Source organism: Anser anser, assembly GCF_964211835.1.
Source record: "Anser anser genome assembly, chromosome: 18".
In the NCBI taxonomy this organism is placed as follows: domain Eukaryota; kingdom Metazoa; phylum Chordata; class Aves; order Anseriformes; family Anatidae; genus Anser; species Anser anser.
Window position 1 is genome coordinate 981,500 of NC_139739.1, and position 21,261 is coordinate 1,002,760.

General features: G+C 53.2%; 1 long non-coding RNA gene across 1 annotated transcript; it reads right to left on the reverse strand.

Moving 5' to 3' along the window:
• Window positions 1-710: 710 nt before the first annotated feature.
• LOC310883700 lies at window positions 711-19,765 on the reverse strand. Its single transcript, XR_014573673.1, has 3 exons — window positions 17,548-19,765; window positions 10,984-17,516; window positions 711-7,908 (listed from the first exon to the last, which is right to left on the reverse strand). It is a non-coding gene; the product is annotated as an uncharacterized lncRNA (long non-coding RNA).
• Window positions 19,766-21,261: the final 1,496 nt, after the last annotated feature.

Genomic DNA, 21,261 nt, shown 5'->3' on the forward strand with positions numbered 1-21,261 from the left:
TTTGGACAATACCTGCTCCTGGGTGCACGTCTTACAGCCGGTGGGGACAGGCGGATCCAAATCTTCCCTAGATCCTCTGGGCTTGGAGGAACATATTAATTAACCTCATTAGCTGGGATCATTCCAGCGCCGCAGGGAGAGGGTGTAACAGTGGCTGAGCCTGCAGTCCAGCACAGGAGGAGGGCTCCCTGCCAGCCCGTGCTGGGCAGGGACGGGGCAGAAGGCGTGCAGTGGGGCTGGTGGCAGGGCATGGCGGGGGCCTGGCGTGTCTGCGAGCCCTTGTGTGCGCCCCTGCCCCTGCTCCTCCCTGCTGGGGACGGCACTGACAGCCGCTTGTTAAGCCTGACAGAGCATCAACTTTTAAGGAGTCGAGGAAAGCAGGGCTTTTTAATTAAAAAAAAAAAAAAAAAAAAAAAGCGACTCGATTTCTGCCTTTCCTGCTCAGCTCTCCTGGAAGCAGCATTCCTGCTCCAGCATGTAGGAGCATCACAGTGATAGCCCTGTCATCCGTGCCCATAGGCTACTGCTCCCTGCCCCAGCCCTCCCACCAGGGTTTGCCTTTGAAGGCGAAGGCGCCGCTCTGTGACTGTCCTCAGGGACGTTCATTTTCTCTCCTGCAGACTTGCTGCTTGTCTCCAGCGAACATCCCGCCAGGCTCATATTGTCCACTCATTCCCAGCAGCATCCAGGTAAATCCTGGTGCCGGTAGCAGGTATTGACAGTGGGGATCCCCCCAGAAGGCAGGCGATGGGTTTGGGAACTGTTCTTTGTGGTTACCACTCAGGCTCCGGGGACTGTTACGGTTTATGCAGAACGCTAAGTGACTTTCATTCTCTACCTGTGATTTCCTGACAGGTATGTGGAGTTTTCTTATTTTGGAGCTCATTCTGTCTCTGAAGAGGGTGAATGGTAATCAGGAGTGTTGTCTCGGGTGAAGGCACTTACGACTCGCAGCCATAAAACACGAGTCTTTATCATAAGGGAAGCAGAGGGGAGCATTAATCCTCGCAAGGAAGTGAAAACAGGCACAAACATCCGTAATCACTGACTTCCTTAATTCCTAAGCCTCCCTAATCCATCTCGCACTCCGCGTTTGTCAGGGCGCCCAGCCGACACGAGCCGGAGCGTCCTGCCCCAGGTGTTCCCCGCCCGAGGTGCTGCCCGCTGGTGCTGGCCGGGTGCCCTGCTCCCGCTGTGTCCCCTCGGCTGCTGCAGCGCCGGCCGCGGGCTCAGCCCTGCCTCCGACACGTGCCCGGCTGGGCTGATCCCCTGGCTTCGTTTCTGAGTAACCTCCCAGCGGAGCTTTTGCAGAGAAAGATTTCTCCGTTTCAATTCCATTACCTCTGAAAATCCGTAAGGCGTTTGGAAAACGTCGCCGGCGGTGTTCAGAATAAGCTCAGGCATCCCCTCTGCTCCTCCTGCTCCCCAGGCCCTGCCCGTGGCACCGCTGGCGTGGGCCAGGCAGATCTGAGCTCCCGGCCACGTGCAGCACGCGATGCTCGCGGTGCGTGACCCCCGTCCTGCTGCGCCGCCGCGCTGCGCGAGGGTCCCGCTGCGCCCCCCGCTCGGTGCCTGAAGGCTCGCTGACGGCCGTGCTCTGCAGCAACAGAAAAAGCAGGTCCTGTGAAATCAACGCTTCAAGGGATTTGCTGGTTTCTTCACAATTTGATGGGAAAATTTTATATTGTTTTTAATATGAGCATTTCATTTTCATTTTATCATTTCCCTTGCTTTTTATCCTTTTGACTTCAGAAATAGAATATGGCAAAATACCTGAAGTAGCAAAACTGAAGTTTCATCTTTTGAAATATTATTTTAAAAGATTAAAAATTAATGCCATTTAAGGGCAAAATGAAGTTTCAAAGCCTTGAAATTCTCCATGAAATGGGAATGTTACTTTTGGATCAGTGCTGGCTCTAACACATCGAAGTCCAAGGAAGGACGTTTGGCCCTTGTAAAGGTCCTCCTGAGAGCCCCATTTGGGTCACGGTGCTGTGTTTTAGAGCCAGTGCAGGCAGGGGCTGACTGTCGGTGTACCTCTGTCACAACGGTGCACATACATTTGCAAAGTAACTTCTGTTAGATGCTACCAGGTTTAGGGGGTTTTAAAGTCAGATTTGCGTCTCGGGCCGTTTTTGCTGAAACATTCGCACTTCGGTCAATGACTAAATGCGTATTTGTGCAACAAGTGCAAAATCCCGGCCGTGCCTCTGGCACAGGCACGGCCTCACCCGGCGCACCTCCTGCCCCACCTTGCCCGGTGTAAGTTAGCTGGGGGGGAGCGGTGTGGGGCCGAGGGAATCCGGCTGGAGGTGCCCGTGGAAAGGGGCCCGAAACGCTCCCAGCCCCGGCAGCAGCACGTGCTGGTCGCGGGCGCCTGGCGAGGAGCCGCGGCCGCTGCCCGCTCCCCAGCCCGCTCAGGTGCTCGGCGGCAGCGAGGAGCAGGGGGGGCCGGGGGGGTTCGATTCAAGGTCTGTTCACTGCTTGAGCGATCAACATCATTTCCATACTATAATTACATTGCCCAATCCTCTCCTGATTTTACTGCTATCTTGTAAGGCGTCCCGGTTGTGAGTAATTTAAAGCTATATGAGATGTCAGGCTCTGTGAAACAATCACCCCTCAAAGAAATATGGCCTGAGATAATAATTGATAAGTCCCATTAGGCAATGGGGCCCGCTCTTGCCTACTTGGCCTCTTCCGAGACGGCCTTGTTGGTTCACTTAATGCAGATTTTGTCACCCGGCGTCATTGAGAGCAGCACACCCAGCCCATGCCAGCGGGGCACACGTGGGGAGACCCTAGGGTGACACCGGGGAGCAAGGGGAGCAGGCGACTGCTTACCGCAGGGCAGAGCAGGGGCAAGCGGCGCGGTTCAGCCTCCCCCTTTCTGGGATCACTGCGTTTCCACCTGATTTATGGCCGTGTTTTCACACAACACACATTATGAGCGTTCGTTACCACCTGCATTGGCTCTGTGGGTTTTGTCTCCGTGCTTTCTCCTCCTTCTCACGTGCAGTGGGGAAAGGTGGGGGCATCTCCGCTGAGCCCTGGCCGTGCTCCACCTCCTGCTGCCACCGCTGCCCTCGTGTCACCTGGGGTCAGCGGGGGGGTCCCCGTCCCTGCACAGGCGGCTCGTCCCTGCTGCGCCGGCACGTCGGCAGCTCTGCCGTGTGGCGTGACCTCCGTGGAGGACACCTCTTGGGGACGCGAGTCCCAGCAGCCGCCCCTGCCTCCCCAGGGCTGCTGGCCCAGCACGGCTGGCTGCTGCAGGGCATCCTCCGTGGGGCTTGCCTCTGGGCATCTGCTTGCTCAGGCCAAAAGCTGTAGGGTGCCTGAAAAGCCACGTCTGCGTGGAGCGATGTCACAAGCTGTGCCGGTGCAGATTCGAGATAAGTGAGCCTGTTGATTCCTTCAAGCTGCAGCTGCACGTGTGTATGCAGACACACACCCCGGTGTATACCCATCCACACACACACGTGTACGCACACACTCACCTGCATATAAATAGACACGTCCATATGTGTCTGTGCATGTACGTGTGTGCACAAATAGCGGTGCTCCTCCCATGCCCGGTCTCTGGTGCCTGGTGCCAGGGTCCTGTGCCCACCCAGGGCTCGGTCGCCCCTCTCATGCTCTGGCCGGGCCACCGATGCCCTGGCGTCCCCGTCCCCGTCCTCGCCGCCCATCTCTGCCACGGAGCTCCGCGCCCGCTCCCCGCGGCGCCCCACCGCAGAGCTGTGTTTTATTCCTGTCACTGGATTTTGTGTTTTTTAATTCTACGTCTGCTGCTTTTTAATGATTGTACAGCTTACAAACTCTCTTCCTTTAAACTTTTAAATTTTTAATTAGGTAAGAGAATGTAAACTTAATTTTTTGTTGTCTGAAAGATATGAGAGGTCTTGCCCATGACAACAGAATGAGTGATGAATTATGCAAGTAGCGAGGGAAAAGCTGGCTTTTTTGATGTGCTATTTTATAATTGCATAAACTACTGCACTCCTGAATCGGGCAAACATTATTTTACACATTCAGTAACCTTTAAAAAATGGTGACAGCTAATTTATGATGCTCTGTAACAACAACAACAAAAAATTACGACAAGAATTTTAAGAAGTCTACAAAACTTGAGCGCTCTCTCCAGAAGACGTGGAGAGTTCAAAATAACACTACTGTAAGGAAAAAGAGAGATTTTTTTTCTTTGTATTTAGGCATAAATACCACAAATTAATAGAGGTGCTTATGGAGGGCTTAATTAGAGAGGGGTTCTAACCTTCGGAGCAGCTTTATCTTATCTGACGGAACAGGATTCGGCATGGCGAAACCCTGATTTGTGAGACCTGCAGTAGAAAAATGAATATTCAGTCAACCATGGTGTGACGTTGGGGTGGAATGTGGAGCATTTTCACTTCATGTTAACTTTAGCCTATTTGGAAAACAAAACACTTTTCCGGGAGGAATTTCAGTATCTGAAATCTTTTTTCTCTCCCCCCGAGCTGGTTTGCAGAGACGGAAATCTGTGTTTCACAGAACGGAAAATTTCGAGAAATGTTCCAATTCATAAACACTGAAACAATCTTATTAGAATGACACAATCTGACAGCTGTTAAAATATTATAATAAAATGTAAGAAAAAAGAGAAATATACCATAATTCATTACTATCTTTGAAATGTTTGCGAGAGTAAAGAAAGTCAAAACGGATCAGTTTTAATCTTGGATTATTTAATTGAAAAAATCATCACGATGCGCAAGTCCCCTCGGGATGTTTTGATGGGGATGTAAAGGCACTTTTGGGGAAAACATCTGGAGCCGGAACAAAGCGATGGTTTCCGCACATCAGCCCCGAATACAGGGCAGCTGCTGCCCCTGCCCCGGGCAGGGCTCCGGGCACCAGGGCGCTCTTCGGTCACGGCACCGAGGCAAGGGGCTGTCCTGGAGGTGTCCTGGAGGTGTCCTGCTGGTGTCCTGGTGTCCTGCTGGTGTCCTTCTGGTGTCCTGCTGGTGTCCTGCCAGCGTCCTGCCTGCTCAGGTCACTGGTTTGCCCTCCAGACCCCCCAGGTCCTCCCAGCTTTGGGCCATGGCTGTTCTGTTGGAAAGGCAGCTTCTGATGCTGGTCGGTGCTTTCCTGGCTCCCTCGCACTGCACCTGGCATGCAAGTGCAGGAACTGAAACTTCCCGAGCTGCCCGCGTGTTCTGCTCGTCTCCCCCACCGCAGGTTCCCTCGCGACCACGCGGAGGAGCGGGGCAGCCGGTGGCCGGGGCAGGCGGCAGGGGCAGCACCGCACGGGGTCGGGGTGCTGGACCAGCTCAGCCCCACCTGGGCTCAAACACGTTGCGTTTGGAGATGGCTTGAAGCCGTGCGTTCTGTAAGTGATTGACGCTTAGCCCAGCAACATACACAAAAGGGGCCATCCTTTTGCTTGTAAAGCTCCATCAGAGATCTGTAGCAGCAAAATAAAAATGCAAATGTTTATCTCAATTCCTCCTTCAGTCTTGAGTGCTGGTGAAAGCAGCTTTACAAATTCAGAATCCATTGCCTCCCTGGAGAAATCCCAGCACTGTTTTGTAAGCAAAAGTAAAAGTCTTTGCCACACAGCTGCTGTGAAAGTTTTGACAAGAAAGCAACTGCTTTTAAGACAGATGGGTGGCACGCACCGCCGGGGTTCGCTCCCTGCTGGCTGGGGACGGGCAGACCGGCAGGACCCTCGGTCACTTCGCGCTGCTCCCCTCTCGGTGCAGGGGCCAGCGGGTGCCCGGGCTGCTGCAGGCGGTCCCGGCCCTGCCATCACAGCCAACCCCGGCACCCGCTGCCCGCACACAGCAGCACCGGCAGCGCTGACCCCACGGGGTGACGGCCCGCGGACCCCACAGCACAGAGGTCGGTGCCCACGGCTCCGGGCACTGCGGGGTTCTGCCGGCAGAGGCATTTGTGTTTTGGCTGTGCGTGTTCCAGGCTTGCCGCCTTCACTTTGAAATCATCTCTTCTACCTCTTTCTCCCTCTCGTTTGGGTTGTAAATTTGCTGCTATTAATTAATTTATAATTAAGTTCTATACACCAACCGCTCACTCTAACAGAGATGATTTCAGATAATCTCGGTTTGTCAAAATATGCCTGTCTCCTTTCAAAGCTGCAAGGAAAACACTGTGCAGCTTCAGGTTTTGAGATGTTAAACAGAGAGACAGTATGAGTATTTGCCCTGGAGGAGTCAGCTCAGCCGTACGAGACGGAGAAGAAAAATACAGCGTATGATTTTTGGCAGCAGGCAGCGTTTCCACTCCTGCAGCTCCGGGTGCGCAGCCGGGGGGTGCTGGCCGCAGGACGGGCTGCAGCGGGGGCTCTCTGCGCTGCTCCCCCTGCAAGCCCCCAGCCCCGCAGCCCCCTGTGCTGCCCCGTGGCCCCAGGCCGCTGCCCCTGCCCCTGCCCCTGCTCCTGCAGGGCTGCTCCCAGGCACCTCCCATCCCGAGGCCTTCAGCACTGCCTGACGTAGCACGGAGCCTGTGGTGTGGCTGGATTAAATAATAGCTAATCCCTGCAGGAAGTGCTTAAAGTCATATTTAATATGTACGCAGACTATAACCTGTTTGCTCTCTAATTGGCTGCAAACTAAACAAGCCATAGATATCCAATTATGTGATTGTATACAGAGCATCCTATGTCCTGCCGTAGCTCAGAGGCTCAGGGAAGCATTTAACTGCTAATAAACAAGGTGCTTGGTTTAATTTGAAAGGTTATTGCAATTTAATATGACTCAATGGCGGTGAGCACTCGCATGGCACACTGCTGGGGCCATTATCATACAAAGGCAGTGTGTGCAGTTTCCGAAGCATCTGGTCAGTGCGAAACCCTCAGGCACCGATGCGGGACGTACTCGGGGTGGGTTTTGCTTCCTGGTGGTCCTACTGGCCCAGACGGGAGGTGGAAGCCTCCTGAAAGGATGCTGCTTCCTTAACCCCGGGGAATGTCGTGAGGAGATGGCAGCCGGGAAAAGCGTGATTTCCTCTCTGGACTTAAACAAGGTTTACACAACCTTGAAAAGTGGGAGGAAAATGGATGGAGAGAGGGACAGGAGCTGACAGCAACCTCTGTGGTGTTGGTGGTTTGCTGCCCTGCCCGGTGGTGGAGGCAGAGGCGCGGAGGGGAGCGGAGGCACCGGTGGAAGACCCCCAAAGCTGCGAGGGGGCAGCCCTCAGCAGGGGAAGCGCGTCACTGCCCAGCTGCCATCAGCACCTAGCAGCAGGAACACGCTGCCCTGCCTGTGCGCCTGCCGGGAGCTGGCAGCGAGCTGCGGGCAGCTGGGAGCGGGCCCCGGCTGGGACCGTGGACAGCTCGGGGAGAGCTCGTGCAAAGGAACGGGAGTGAAAAGGAAATGGCACGTCGGGGGCTGCGGGGAGCGCACCAGAAGCGGTGCAGGGAGCGCCTGCTGCCCGTGGTGCGGCGATGCTGTGCTTGGCACGGTGACGCCGAGCTCGGCCCGGCGCGGGGCGAGCTGCTCCCAGCCCCGCGCGGAGGACGGGCGGAGCGGGCGGCGAGGGGCTGTCAGCTCGTGGTGTCTGCAGAAACTTCCACATAAGGAGATCCTGCCGGGGCTGACACAAAGCAGAGAAGCGTGCGGCACCGCGGGAGAGATAAGGGTATTTGGATGGGGAACATCTGCAGAACTTTTGCTGTAAAACAAAAAAAAAAAAGAAAGAGCAGTCCACGGGGAGGCCGTGCTCTGGAAGCTATAGAAGGAAATGCTTTGTCCTACGGCAGAAGGCTGGAGCGTGGCACTCGCTGCAGCAGCTCGCTGTGGATTCGATGCTCGTGGGGCTCAGCTCCCACAGCTCCCTCGTGGCAGCTCGTTTTGTCGCGGCCGAAGGGAGGAGCGCCTGGTGGTGCCTGGTGGCGGACCCGCCACCCCAGCCCTAGAACATGAAGAAGCCAGAGAGAGGTGGAAACAACAGGAGAAATACCTGCATTGTTTCTTTCCGGGAGTAGCAGGAGCTAAGAAAAACAAACAAGTCTAACTAAGTGCTTTGGCAATTATACAGACAAACAAATCACTTTCCCAAATTGCTTCTTTGGGGAATTACGGCTCCTGGAAATGAAACACAAACAGATTATTAAAAAAGAGCTTCCCGTTGGGAGAGAAACAGTATTTACAAGAGAAGATGTGCCTAGCTGGACCTCTAATTGCTGTTCATTATCTCATATTGATTTAATTAGTTGCTGCACTCTGGTCTAAATTGCCTGCTGTCCTCAGCAGGGATTTAGGCGCCGGGCACTGTCCCCGGCCGGGAGCGGGGTCCTGGTGGTGCAGGGTCCCCGGCGCAGTCTTGGTGGCGGTGGGACGGCCTCGGGGGCTCCTGGGCAACCTGAGGAGGCTGCGAGGTGCTAATTAACTGAAGTAATTAGGGAGAGTGCCTTCATGGCATGGATTTGCTGTGCCGTGTGAGGCCGGGCAGACAGAGCAGGCACAGCAGGCAGCTCGCAGAGCCTGGGATGCAGAGAGGGGCTGGGGGCAGCCGGGTTCTCCCCTGCGGCCAGGCTGGGACCCAGTGCCCAGCGCCCAGCACGGGGACTCCACGTCCACCACCGACTGCCCTGGCTGGTGACACCAGGGACCGGCTGCGTGGCAGAGTTCTGCTTTGTAATTACGGGTGATTAATGGGGAGCAGGCAATTGTGCTTAGAAACACCAGTAATTGCTTCTTTAAGGAAATCACGTCCAGGCAGGAAGATGACACATTGCACTCTCGCTGAAAACTGAATTCAGAAAACTGATGCTCCTGCTGCAAAATTCATATTCTCTGAATGGATGTGGCAGCGCCAGGTACGGCATGAATTAGAGGAGTCACAGCGTAAGCTGCTTCCCACACAGGCTGGAGCTGGAGCCTCGCCAGGCGCTGGGGTTGCGGTGTGGGTGCGGGTGGTGAGAGCCGCGGGACGGAGCAATGGCGCGGCCACACGTGGAGCTGGGCACAGGCGTGCAAGGCACACGCGAGCTCCTCACTGTTGGCAGTGCACTGACACGCTGTACTTTTTGGACACCAGGGCTGAATTTCCCCCCGTTGATCAGCCATGCAGCCAGCTGATCTGGTTGTCGTTGAGGCACAGAGAAAAATATCCAAAGCTAAGAAACAATCCTTCATGCAGGGAGCCGCGCGAAGGTGAGCAATCTCTGCCTAATTCCGAAAGCACGCACACGCACACAGGCAGTGCTGCCCCATCCTGGCTGTCACTCATGCGTGTGTCACCCACACAGTAGGAGCGAGGGGCTCAGAAATGCAGCGCTTCAACCCAGAGACCCGCGGCTGGGGGAGCGAGGATGCGGAGCCGGGCGGGCGGACGCTGCCCGCGCACCGTGAGCCCTCCCCTCGCCGCCGCGCCGCCCCTGCACACACCGACACCGGCCTCGGGTTTGAAAGCAGAGTTAGATGTGAGGAAATTGGAGGTACAGCCGCTGTTAAAAATGATCCTTTGTGCATCAAATCAGTATTCCATGGGCTGCTCTAGATTCAATACATCAAAGGTTGAAGGATCATACAACCCTATTAGCTGCAAACTTTAATTTCCCTTCGGGGCTGGTGTGTTACAATGGAACTACAGCAGCAATTACAACTTTTCCTTCACTGACAACTTGTTTAGATCAATAATGTCCTCAGCGTCTTGAATCAAGATGGGCTCCATCAGCCAAACAAGCAAAAGCCAGGCCCCAGGACTCTCCTTGGTGGAGCTGCTGCAAAGGCTGGGGTCTCCCCGCCTGCTCCGTGCACACAGTCTGGGGTCCTGCGCGGGTTTCTCCGTGCCGTGGTAGATGCAGTCACCTGCAGCATTTTGTACAGCATTTTGTACCATCTCAAGTGCTGCAGGCAATGGCAGGCAGCGCTGGTAGATCCGGGCAGGGCATCACCGCCTCGCCTGGGGGACAGCGGGGACGTGAGCCCGGGGCTGGCAGCGCAGGACCGAGCCCCGTGCATTTAGAGCATTATCGGAGCCACTGCTTTGCCTGCTGTGGCACGAAGCCAAGGAGCAGAGAGGAGTAGTAATAAATCTACCCACTGAACTAGAGCTGACTTGGGAATTGAAAAGGAGAAAAATCAAACAGGAGTGAGTGTGGTCTCCATCCCTGAGACAGATGGCCTGGTGGAGTCATAAAAAAAAGTGGTACAGAACTTGTGGGCGGAACGGGATGCAGTAATTATGATCCTTCAATGAGTAAGAGCAGAGTGGCTTCCAGCTATCACCTGCTAATCCCTAAGAAGGTTGGACACCTGTCTCTAACTAGGCAAGGACTGTGATTTAAGGCAGGCGCTTAACATTTTTTAATGCAGCAGATGGAGTGTTCCTATTGGAAATGTCTGAGCTTTTATGCTGGCATGCTCCCGGAGCCCGTGTGCCAGCAAGGGCGAGGGGGAGGTGAGGGTGGCTCGATGTGCTGGAAACTCCAGGTGATAGCTGAAAAATTGCATGCTTGTACATAAAGTTTATAAAACAGCAGAGAATGCAACATTTTGCAGAACATTAGAGGCCAGTGAGATGGCCTTGAAGGAATGAGTATGTGATGTATTGACTCCGAGTCCATCTCTTTGGTACAGGCTATTCCTTCCAGCAGATATGCTAGAACGAAGGTTAGGGAAACCTCATCAAAACACAGTCAGAAGTCAAATGTCTCATGTGCAAACACATTACAGACCTCTCTTCTCTAGAGCCAAGAGCCTTGTTTGGGAAGAAATTCAACTTAATCTATAAAAAGTTAACTGAGCTGAAAGTTGCAGGCCCCTATTTTTGCAGAGGAACGCAGACAAGTATGTACACACATGCATACATTTGCACATACGGACGTGCATAATAAAAAAAATAGGAATATTTTTCAGAGAAATAATTGGTCTGCAGGTTCAGGGAATAAATACCTTTTTTTAGCAAATGTAATAGTTTTCCCTAAAGCAGGGGAGACGACAGGCAGCAGGAAGAGGTTTTTTAAAGGCAGAAGCCAGGTACCTGCAAGCCGCGCAGAGGAACATTCGGGGTTGTCTCTGGGATGGTAGCACCAGAGGCTCCCTCCTGCCTGGGGGGTTTCCCATCGCCCGGGTTGGAGCCTGGCTGCACGCAGGGGAGACATTTCACGACTGCAAGCCGAGAGCCAGAAGCAGAGACGTTAAACAGCTTGAGCAAGTCATGCGGAGACCCAGCGGCCAGGCTGGAGAGAGGCGAGGCTTGCCCCGGGGGCACGGTGGTGCCCCACGCCCCGCAGCCCCTGTCCCCCCTGGCACGGCCGCTCCGTGCAGGGCCACTCAGTGGTGAGCATGGGCTCCTGCCGGTGGCAATCACCGCCACAAAGGTCAGCTTCGCTGCCAGAAAGTGCTTGTTGTTTGACAACAGGCTGGACTCAATGCATGCCTGATCAGTAAAACACGCTGCACGACGTGCCAGAACTTTCCCCGAGTTACAGCGCTGCTAATAACACCCTAGCGTGATCATATTTAACACATATTTCAGCTGGCCCTGGAAGTGTTACTTTCAAATCAGTGTCGTTGTGCACGGAACTGGGAAGTCTCCGACCCTGCGAGCCCGGGACACACACTGTGCGTGCATATGCGAACATGATGATTATTTTGCTGCTCATCTCAAGCACGGTTTATTTGGGCAGGTAGGAGAAAAGCTAACAGAAATTAAAGAGCAATATCACAGCTGCAAAGACCGAACCTTAGGGCATCCCCCCCGGGGCTGAGCTGTGCTGCAGGGGACACCAGCCCTGCCTGGCCACCCCCCCCGGGGCAGTGTCACCGCACCAGCACGGCGCCGGGATAACATCCCTGGGAACAGCGCTTTGGTTTCAGGCTTCTGAATGCAGACATTGCCTGGTTCTGCTTCGGCAGAGTGTGGAGCTGCCTGGCGATAAGTCTGTTGGCAAATCATTTCTAGAGCTTTTATTCAGCAAGGTACTTAAGCACATGATTAATTTGGAAGTCAATAGGAGTTCTCACAGACTGAAACTTTAGGGATACGCGAGACCTTGCAGAATCAAAGCCATAGCAATGATTTACTAACAACTCTTTTTGGCCTTGTTGATGTGGGATCTAAAGGGCTGGATGTGTTTTTCGTAAGACCAGAGTTTAAAAGGTTCCCTACTGACATGCTGGTTTCTGGCACAGTTCTTGCTTGTAATTATATTTTCTGAGGGTTTTCTTTGTAAGTAATGGCTGCGCAAGGCACAAGGACGAAGGGAGGATGGCGTTAGAGGCTCTGAGTGTCCGCTAGGAAATTTCAGACAGCAGTGGGTTCTCGAGTGGTGCTTCCTTCTCTCCAAGTGTCAAGAATGCTTTGCTGGATGCAAAGTGTTTGTCAGGGAGTATCTGCTGCTTTCCTAGCTACAGGAACGGTTCGCCAGCAGACTCAGAAATGGAGCTAGGGAAGCCAAGTAAGTGTCAACGTGTAACCTGTGGGGAATTTGAACTTTTCCAATGCAGACTTTAAGCTTCAGGATTGCTATGAATCACACTGATCGGGGCTGTGTTGATGAACATGCTGAGGTTTTGGTATGGAACAGCCAGTCTAAGCCAGAGTTCGTACCTTGTTTTGGAAATGTACTTTGGATGGGACAAACCTGGGCCTGATATATTGCACAGAATCTGGCAAGGATGACTTGAAGTTCCCTTGAGTCAGGGGTGGCAAAGGAAGACAAATGCGGGATGCTCAGAGCCTCAGAAAAAGCACCACTGAGCGCCTGGCCCCTGGCCAGATCTGTGCTTGCGCTAGGAAGCCAAGGCTGGCGTCCAGGATCTTTTATGTTTCCAGACAGCTTGGCACATGCTTGCAGGGACATTGCCGGGACACTATGAAAGCTCATCAGCCTGACCTGTCAAGACTGCACTTGGACTGAAAAATGCACTCATCTCTGCACTGAAATGTGTTGGTAATACTGACCTACTACATGCCGATCCAATTATAATTACTGCATAAACACAGCTTGCATGCATCACACTGCTCATCTTTTTTTTTTTTTCGCATACCCCTTCTTAATTGCAAGGCAGAGATGTGCATGAGAGCCGGAGGAGAATCTCTTCTGCTGCTGCTGCACATCCCATGGGAAGAGCTGAGCAGCACTGCGGGCAGGCGCAGCACGGGGAGGGTGCTGCGGCTGAGCCAGCCCGGTTAGGTCCGCTCCAGTCACAGCTGCTTTAGCCCCGCTTCCAGCAGGTCTTGGGAATTCCTCTGGCTCGTTGCGGTGCCTCAGCCGAGGGGCCCGGTGCTCAGGGTGTGTTTTCCCTTGTGCTCTGTGGAGCTGCTGGCGGTGGGACGCGCATCCCGCAGGAGAGCCGCAGTGCCGGCGATGCGCAGCACCAGGCAGCTGTGTTCCACCAATAGCGAAATGTCGAAGTTATCAACTCTGTAAAAGTTAAGGAAATAAAGTTTTACTACGGGGAATGACTCAGCTTTATAACACCTATAAAAGCCTGCTTGGTGTTTGTGAGTGGTCTGCTAATCCTGCCTCCGCCTGGACCTGTAAATCCAATAAAAGGCTGTTGCTTCCAACTGGGTCACTGTTGCTTAATTACTAAAGTCCTCAGGTGCCAGTTCTCATGAATAAACAATTGTTTCATGGATAAAACAAATCAATGTATTAAACACCCTTTATAGCTTAAAAAGTTCCAACCGCTATGCAAATAGACCTGTTAAATGAAGAATATTCCTAGGTAAAATAATTATGCAGAACAGTTTCCCCTCTGCATAAGGTGCCAAAAATTATCTCAGTGATGCCAATTATCTGCTTGTTAGCACTGACATTATCATAGTCATTACACAGAACTGGTGCAGTTTATGTAAGATCTACACTGTGTTCTATTGTCATTTTTTTTTTCTCTATTTACAACTCTGTATAATAAATGTCATTTTTCAAATGTTAAGGTATTTGGTATTTAATCTATCATTAAGGCTCTGAATATGTCTAGCCCCTAATAGGAAGACTGGTTTTAACACCCTGCAGTACGAAAAAAATAAAGAAGAGAGAGAAAAGTCTAACCCCCTTCTGTGGGGAAGCCGAGGGGCTCACGGCAGCTCAGCGGGGCAGGGCCGAAGCGCTGGGGGCTGGCAGGGCCACGGGATTCGGGGCAGCAAACCCGCGTGGGCCATATTTGGCTGCTTCTGACTGGGTGGAAAGCAAATTTTGGGCAAATATGGGGAAAATTTGGGCATGTTTTGGTGCTGGGGGCCCTGCTGCACCTCCCACCCCAGGGGGGTATGCTGGTGGGGTTTGCTGTCGGGGGTGCTTGGCCGTGAGCTGACAACCACCGAACACCGGCGTGGGGAGCACAGCTCTGAGTGCCCTTCCAGAACCTTCCGAGTGTGTTTTTGCCTGCCCTCAGGCGCAAGAAACGCCTCCAATAACAAAGTTATTAATCTTGAATAACTCTCTTTGGGCCACTCTTCATTGTCATTTCTTGTCAGGATCCCTCTTACCCGTAATTCCTCCCTGCTGAGCGCTGTCTTTGTTTAATCTCTCTATAATTGTTGGAGCATCGCACTTAGGAAGCTTCAGAGCGGCCTCTCGAGCGGTACGCCGCACGCCTCGCGGCGCGATGCTGCTGAGCGGAGACCTCGCCCCGAGGGACCGCGGGCACCCGAGGCACCCGTGGGGGCCCTGCGCGGCTCTCTTGGACCTGCTCGCTGCTCGCCGCCACAAGAGGCGAAGCTTGTGTTTCCCCCGAACGCAAAAGAGCAGCCGCTCTTTGACTTCGGTAGGTTTCTAACAAAGCTAACAACAGGTTGAATCGTCCCAAATGTAGCCGTCGCATTATTTTTTTGTCACTCTTTGTGCTGAAAAACCAGCAGCCGGGGGGTTCCAGAACCTGAGGACCCCCAGCTCTGGGGAGGGGGCAGCGGCCCCACAGCAGGGCAGGACAAGGGGACCCAGACAAGGTGGAGACAGAGCCGGGAGAAGCGCCCAAGGAACCCGGTGCGAGGTGCAGCGGGTGATGCCGCCCTTCACGGGGACAGGCACGGGTGAGCCCAGCACAGCCACACAGCAGAGGCCACGAGGGCAGAACCAGGTATTCCCACAGCAGAATTGTCTAACCCTGTGGCAATTAAAATACCTGTTATTTAAAAAAAAAAAAAAAAAGAAGGCAATTACACTGTAATTACTTTGACACAAGACATTAAGCAGATTATTATCAAAGTGAGATAAACAGTAACTTCAAAGCAATTTCTCTCTAAGAAGACATTCGCAGAGCTGGGGCCCCGCTTCCCCTCTCCCCCCGCTGATGCCTCACCTCAGGAACCTCTGCTCCCCAACTCGCCCCCCGGCGGGACCCAGGGGAGCTCTGGGCTGGGGCAGCCCCGCGGCACCCTCGGCATCCTCCATTGCCATGGCGACAGAGCACTCATCCATCCTCCTCCAGCACCCATTTTCCAGCTCATTCTCTCTTCACTTCCCATCACCTCCCCAACTGATGTACGAGAGCAGCCGGGCACCTGCGGTGGCGATCCGGCACGGGGCTGCCTGGTGGGGGAGGCGTGAAGGGAGCGGCAGGGTTCCCAGGCTGTTCTGTAGCAAACCGGAATGGAAAAATCAAGAAAAAATAGGAAAAAAAAAAAACAACACAAGGGAAGATGGCTGTCGTGAGCAGGACTGTGTACGCACCCAGCTGTGTTGCCCAGTGGCCCTGGTTTCAGCAATGGAAATGTTCAGAAGATGAGCTGACCCCGGTGGAGGCGCAGCGGGACGGCAGAGGGGGCAGGCAGCTCGCCAGCTCTGTGCGGGGTCGCTGCCACGAAATGCAGCAAGAGCCAGCACCGGAGACTGGAGGGCAGCAGCCGGAACCGGCAGCTCGCAGATACCGAGTGAGCTACATAGGATGAGGGTGAAAATGTGATATAAGCAACGGCACGCCTGGGAACCTGTCCTCAAAAACAGCCCTGCTGTCAAAACAGTGTCTACGGACGCTGTGTCCGTATCGGACCCAAGTGCAGCTCGGCCCCGGGCACAGCACAGACTTCTCCTGATCCACGCTGGGCAGGCCGAGCAGGGCCGGGACAGGGATCTGCCCTCGGGGAGCTGCTGCAGATCCTGCAGCTCGGCGTGAGAGGGACCGGAGCTGCTTCCCCGGGGAGCGCAGAGCACCGTGGTGGATCTCGCCTTTAAGTGACGCGCTTGTTTTTCCACCTCGCGAACATGACGGGGGTGATGATGGTGCCCTGGTGTTCATCTCCCCGGCTGTCAGAGGCTGCAGCGAGGACAATAGCTTACCTGCACGCCAGCCCTGCAGCCGCTCCCCGCAGAGGGGCCGGGCGCTGCCCCCCGCATCCTGCCTGCCTGTGGCGGGGCTGGCGGTGCTGGTGCCTTCCCTTCGGTCTCGGAGGGAGGACGAGCAGGGACCTTCAGAAGTGTCCCCTTACTCAGAAGGGAGGGCTCGGAAATACGAAAACCTATGAAGTATAAAAGCCTTGAGATTATTCTGCCATTAAAGCTTTGATACAAAGAAAAGTCTGATGGAAATGTCAAAATATTTGATATTTTACAGCAAAAAGAAAACAGCTCTACTAATGGAAACTCCGCTTCCTTGTGCCTCAACGCCACTCGTTTGATCATTGAAGGGCAAGAAAATAAATGTTTCCTTGTAACTGTGGATTTCAAATTCCAATGCAAAATCCAGGCAAACACACCCCGGCCCCGGAGAGCAAGGTGTGGGTTTAACCCTGCGCTGCCCGGGCAGGGGAGCCGAGGCCAGGGGTGGCCCTGACAGCCCCCGTCGCTGCCAGCAGCCCCCGAGCTGCTGCCCCCCGAGCTGCTCCCACGCCCCTTTGTCTGTGCCCTGCTTTCTACACAGCGCAAAACACCCAACACGGCCCAGGGAAATCGGCGCCAGGGCAGGGTGGCTGCGGGCATGTGGTGCGTCAGACAGACAGACGGACAGACGGGGCACACGACTGCCATGCGCACAGCAGAGCTGGCAGCGTGCGGCCCCTCGCCTCCTCCGCCCGCCGCAGGCTGTGAGCATTTTTATGAAACTGTATTTTATTAAATAAACAAACTGGAGCAATTCCAGCAGATTTACGAACACTTCCTCTCCTCTCACTTGTTCGACCCACTGCAGATTTATGGTTCTGCATTAACCTCATGAGCACTCATAAAGTTTACTAAGATAATGTTGGCAGGAGGGAGAAGGGATTTTTATGGGTAAGTAATAATTACAAAATGCAGAAGTACTCAGGGAATCTGTTTATTAGTTGTGAGTGCTTGGTCAACAGTTATACCGTATGCCTTGTCTCTGCTTTATGGAACACTTGCCCACATGCCTACTTCTCCAGTTCGTTATTATCTCATGTTTTCCCTTTAGTTTTCCTCTAAAAAGACTCTGCGTGTGTTCCAGCACATCACAGGGTGTTTAAAACAGTTACCAATGCGACCCGCCCTCCTCCTTGTGATGCCGCACAGGGTGCAGGCGGGGGGGGGGGCTGCACAGGGGAGAGGTTCAGGTGCATTTCCCAGGGCACAGGTTTGGGTTCGTGGGGTTCCCAGGTGCCGGCAGAGCCTGCCCTGGGTGCTCCAGCTCCCGGCAGAGCCTGCCCTGGGTGCCCCAGCTCCCTGGGGCTCTGCGAGCAGCGCACACCGCCCCACTGCTGAGCACCGGTGCCCCTGCACGGCAGCCGTGCAGCTCCTGGGGGGGAGGCACTGGGGGCTGCCAGCAGGTGCTGCGGCTGCGGGCAGGGCACTTGGTGCAGCCCTGGCTGCGTGGGGGCTGCGTGGCACCGCGAGGACATCTCCCCGTGGCAGTGGCCACGCACAGGCTCCTGCGGCATCCCCAGGGTGCCCTCCCCGTGTCCCCTCCCGCTGTCCCTGCCGGCTCCGTGCAGGCAGGGCGGTGGTGGCCAGGCGAGAGCCGGGTTTGCGATCGGGGGCTGTCAGCGAGGTGACAGGGCTCCTCGCGGCCCCTCCCCGAGCCGAGCGGGTCACCAGCACATCCCAAATCCCCCCTCGCTGTGACTTCCCATGATTTGAAACTCAAACAAGGCAGCATGAATAATGTAATGCGCTCCTTCTTCTCTTCTTGCCTTCAAATCCTCAGAGGATGAGTGAAGCTTCTTGTCTGCCTCATTAGTGGCTGTTCAGCCATTTGATTTCTGTAACAATGAGCGTGCTCACCAGAATTTTCATACCTATTTGCGTCATGAAGTCAACACTGAATTTTTTGAATTCACATAAAAAATTAATGGTGTAATCTGCATATGTCTATATTTCAGCGCGGGCTCCTCTCCGCCCCCCTCCCCAGGAGAGGACAGGGACCAGGAGCATTGTCCCCGTGGGTGCGGGGCTGCCCACGGGAGCAGCACGGCGCGCGGTCCTCCGGCAGCGGGGCCACAGCTGGCTCCAGGGCCGGGCATCCTGCGAGGAGCAGGAGGGGGATGCGGCACACGTGGACCGGGGACGTGGGAGCTTTCATCCACGCGGGATGGTGGTTTTGGCCACAGATATGCTGGATTTGGCTGCTGGTGTGCAGGCTGAAGCCGCTTCTGCAGCCGGGGGGTGTTCACTGTGGCAATGATTTCTCCCCAGATGTCTCTCTTTGGAGAGCACATGCACCCTCCTTCAGCTTCTGCCTCTGTGAGGGGACTGAGATGTCCCTCACGTCAGGGGACGCTGAGAATTAATGGCCGCTGTTAATTGCCTTGCTGTGCGAGAGCTAGCTGCTGCCGCGGTCACTGGGAGCCAGTGCTGCTGTCCTGGCAGGGGCAGTGTCGGTGTTAGGGCACAGTGCCACGCACAGCGCTGGTGGCAGCTCTGCTCTGGGGCCACACATCCCAGCCTCCGCGTGCCCCAGACAAAGCAGAACAATAAAGCTTCTAGTGATGACTTATAACAAGGTTCTGTTGGAATAAAATCTTTTATCTATTGGAACTATATTGTAAAAAAATAAAAAAATCAAAAAAAATCAAAACTATACTGGCATGCAATATTAAACTTCGAAACTCTCAGCAGAAATTTGCAATTTCGGCTCTGGAGTGTTGAAAGACTTTGCCTTGATAACAGTGAATCATCCCACTTAGGCAAAGTCACAATACTGCGAAACACATACAACGGTGTAAAAGATAAATGATAACACTGATATAACGGAATACAATGTGTTGAGAGTAGGGGAATACAAAAGCGAAGTCTGCGTGAATCACCTTGAAATTTTCCTGTTTAAAGCGTCGTGTTGCTGCAAAGCTGTCCCGCTGCACTGGGGCTGAGCAGTCCCTGGCACGGTGCCCCGCACCCCACCGGGGGTGCAGCTGCGGGCCCGCTGCCCTCGGTCCTGCTTTTCCAGGGTTGCTCAGGAAATTTAATTAGAATTAATTTAAGGTATGAATTTACACTGGATTAGCTAAACCTCATTAAATCCCCTCCTGCAGTGAAAGTTTTATTTAGAATTAAAGTGCTCATAAATTGAACTAAACCAAATTAACGGGATTTTGATTCTGAATGAATGTCCGCAAATGAGTTTAAAGCAAGTTAAGTAATCCGTGTTCTGTTTGCATGGAAGTTTAATTCAAATTGTTTTCCTGAGTGTCCACAACCTGGCAAAACCTGAGAGCAGATTAATTCAGTGTTATCAAATAGACTTGAAATTATACATCCACCCCACAAAACACATCAGACAAGGTATGAGTGATTGTTCTCAGGAATACAAATCACTTTCAGGAAAAATCTCTGCCTTTTTGCTGCTCTTCTGGGCAATAAAAGACGTTCCTATGGAAGTTGCTGTTCGACGAGGCTGCCTGTCCCCTTCTGCTATTGCTCGTCTGTTTGCAGTGATTTGCCTAAAACAATCTCTGTGGCTTTTGAGAGCATCCCGGGCTCATCGTACCAGGTGTACAACAGGGATCATCATCATCCGATGTCAGAGCTAAAGGATTATCTGCAGTGATGGATAGTGAGAGACTGATAACAAACCTGCAATTCAATCAGTGCCTTCTGATGGTATCACAAGCTGGGGAGCAGTGATGGAGCAGCTCCAGAGATGGCCACAACCATGCACTAGTATGGCTTTTGCAGTCAGTCTTTTTGTCTTCTTATCTGTTATTATTTTATTTTATATTCTTTTACTTAATTTTATTTAGTTTTGTTTTTCTCTGTTTTAACAGATGACCGAAGTGGCTGCAGGTTTCACTGCTGCTATTTGCAGTGAGGCACGAGGAAGGATCTTTTCGCTGAAAGGAGCAGTGGCTCCTCACTCAGCTGCCTCCCTGCACCCCGCACTCAGCCCTTCCAGCAGCCAAGCAGCAAACTGAGATTGCCCACATCTAGTTTTCATCTTCATGTACAATTGACTTATTCCTCGCTGCCTACAGCCACCCTCAACACCCCCTGTGCCCCCCGCCTGTCCATCACGCTCCCGCCTTGCCGAGCCGTGCGCGCTGCCCCATGCGACGCAGCGGTGTCATTCCAGCACAGCGGAAAATTAAATGTTTGGTCGCTGCTAGGGTGGCTCACAAATGCCGTCTGGATGGGCTCATGTGGTTTGTGGGCTCGGCAGCTTCATGGGCGGAGAAGAGAGCTACAAAAAGGGGCAGAGACAAATTATCACATCGGCACCAGGGCAGGTAGCGCCAAGAGGGGCTAAGCATTGTGTTTAATTCTTGTTCTGGAGCTTTGTCCGCTTGCTACCCAGCAGAGAGGGTCAGGAGCCGGCTGCCATGGCACAGAAAATGCTGCCGTGCTCGGCACTGGGTACCAGCGCCAGCACCAGCACCAGCCACAGCTCAGCACAGCGGCTCCTCCTGGGAGAGCGCTCTGCGGGATGCCAGGAAACACAGAGTGTTTCCTTCTGCCAGCCTAGCTACAGGTTATATACCTCCTGTAAATGGGATAACTTAAAAAAACATATAAATAAAGATTTAATTTTGAAAAAAGAAAGATGCATTTTGAGTCTGGCACAATTGTATTATCCACACCATTATATTTCCAATGAAAAATGATTTTGATGTTATATCAGAGTATGAGTTTGTCATCTCAGGTCACTGGGGATCATTCTAGTTTTCTGTATGGTTTATAAACTCATATTTTCCATTTATGACATATAAAGCTTTGGATATCACCAGAGAAAATACTGTAGTAAAACCCTAATAAATTACTACAGGCATAAGCAAACTCCAGTAATTTATGGAGGGTTTGGACTTTAATAATGTTTTGTCTTAGATTTGGTCCTAATTATAAATCATTTGTAAAGACAGTTTAAAATATAAGCAAATCTTACATGGCATTCTTATTATCTACTTAATATCTCGGATCAAAAGATT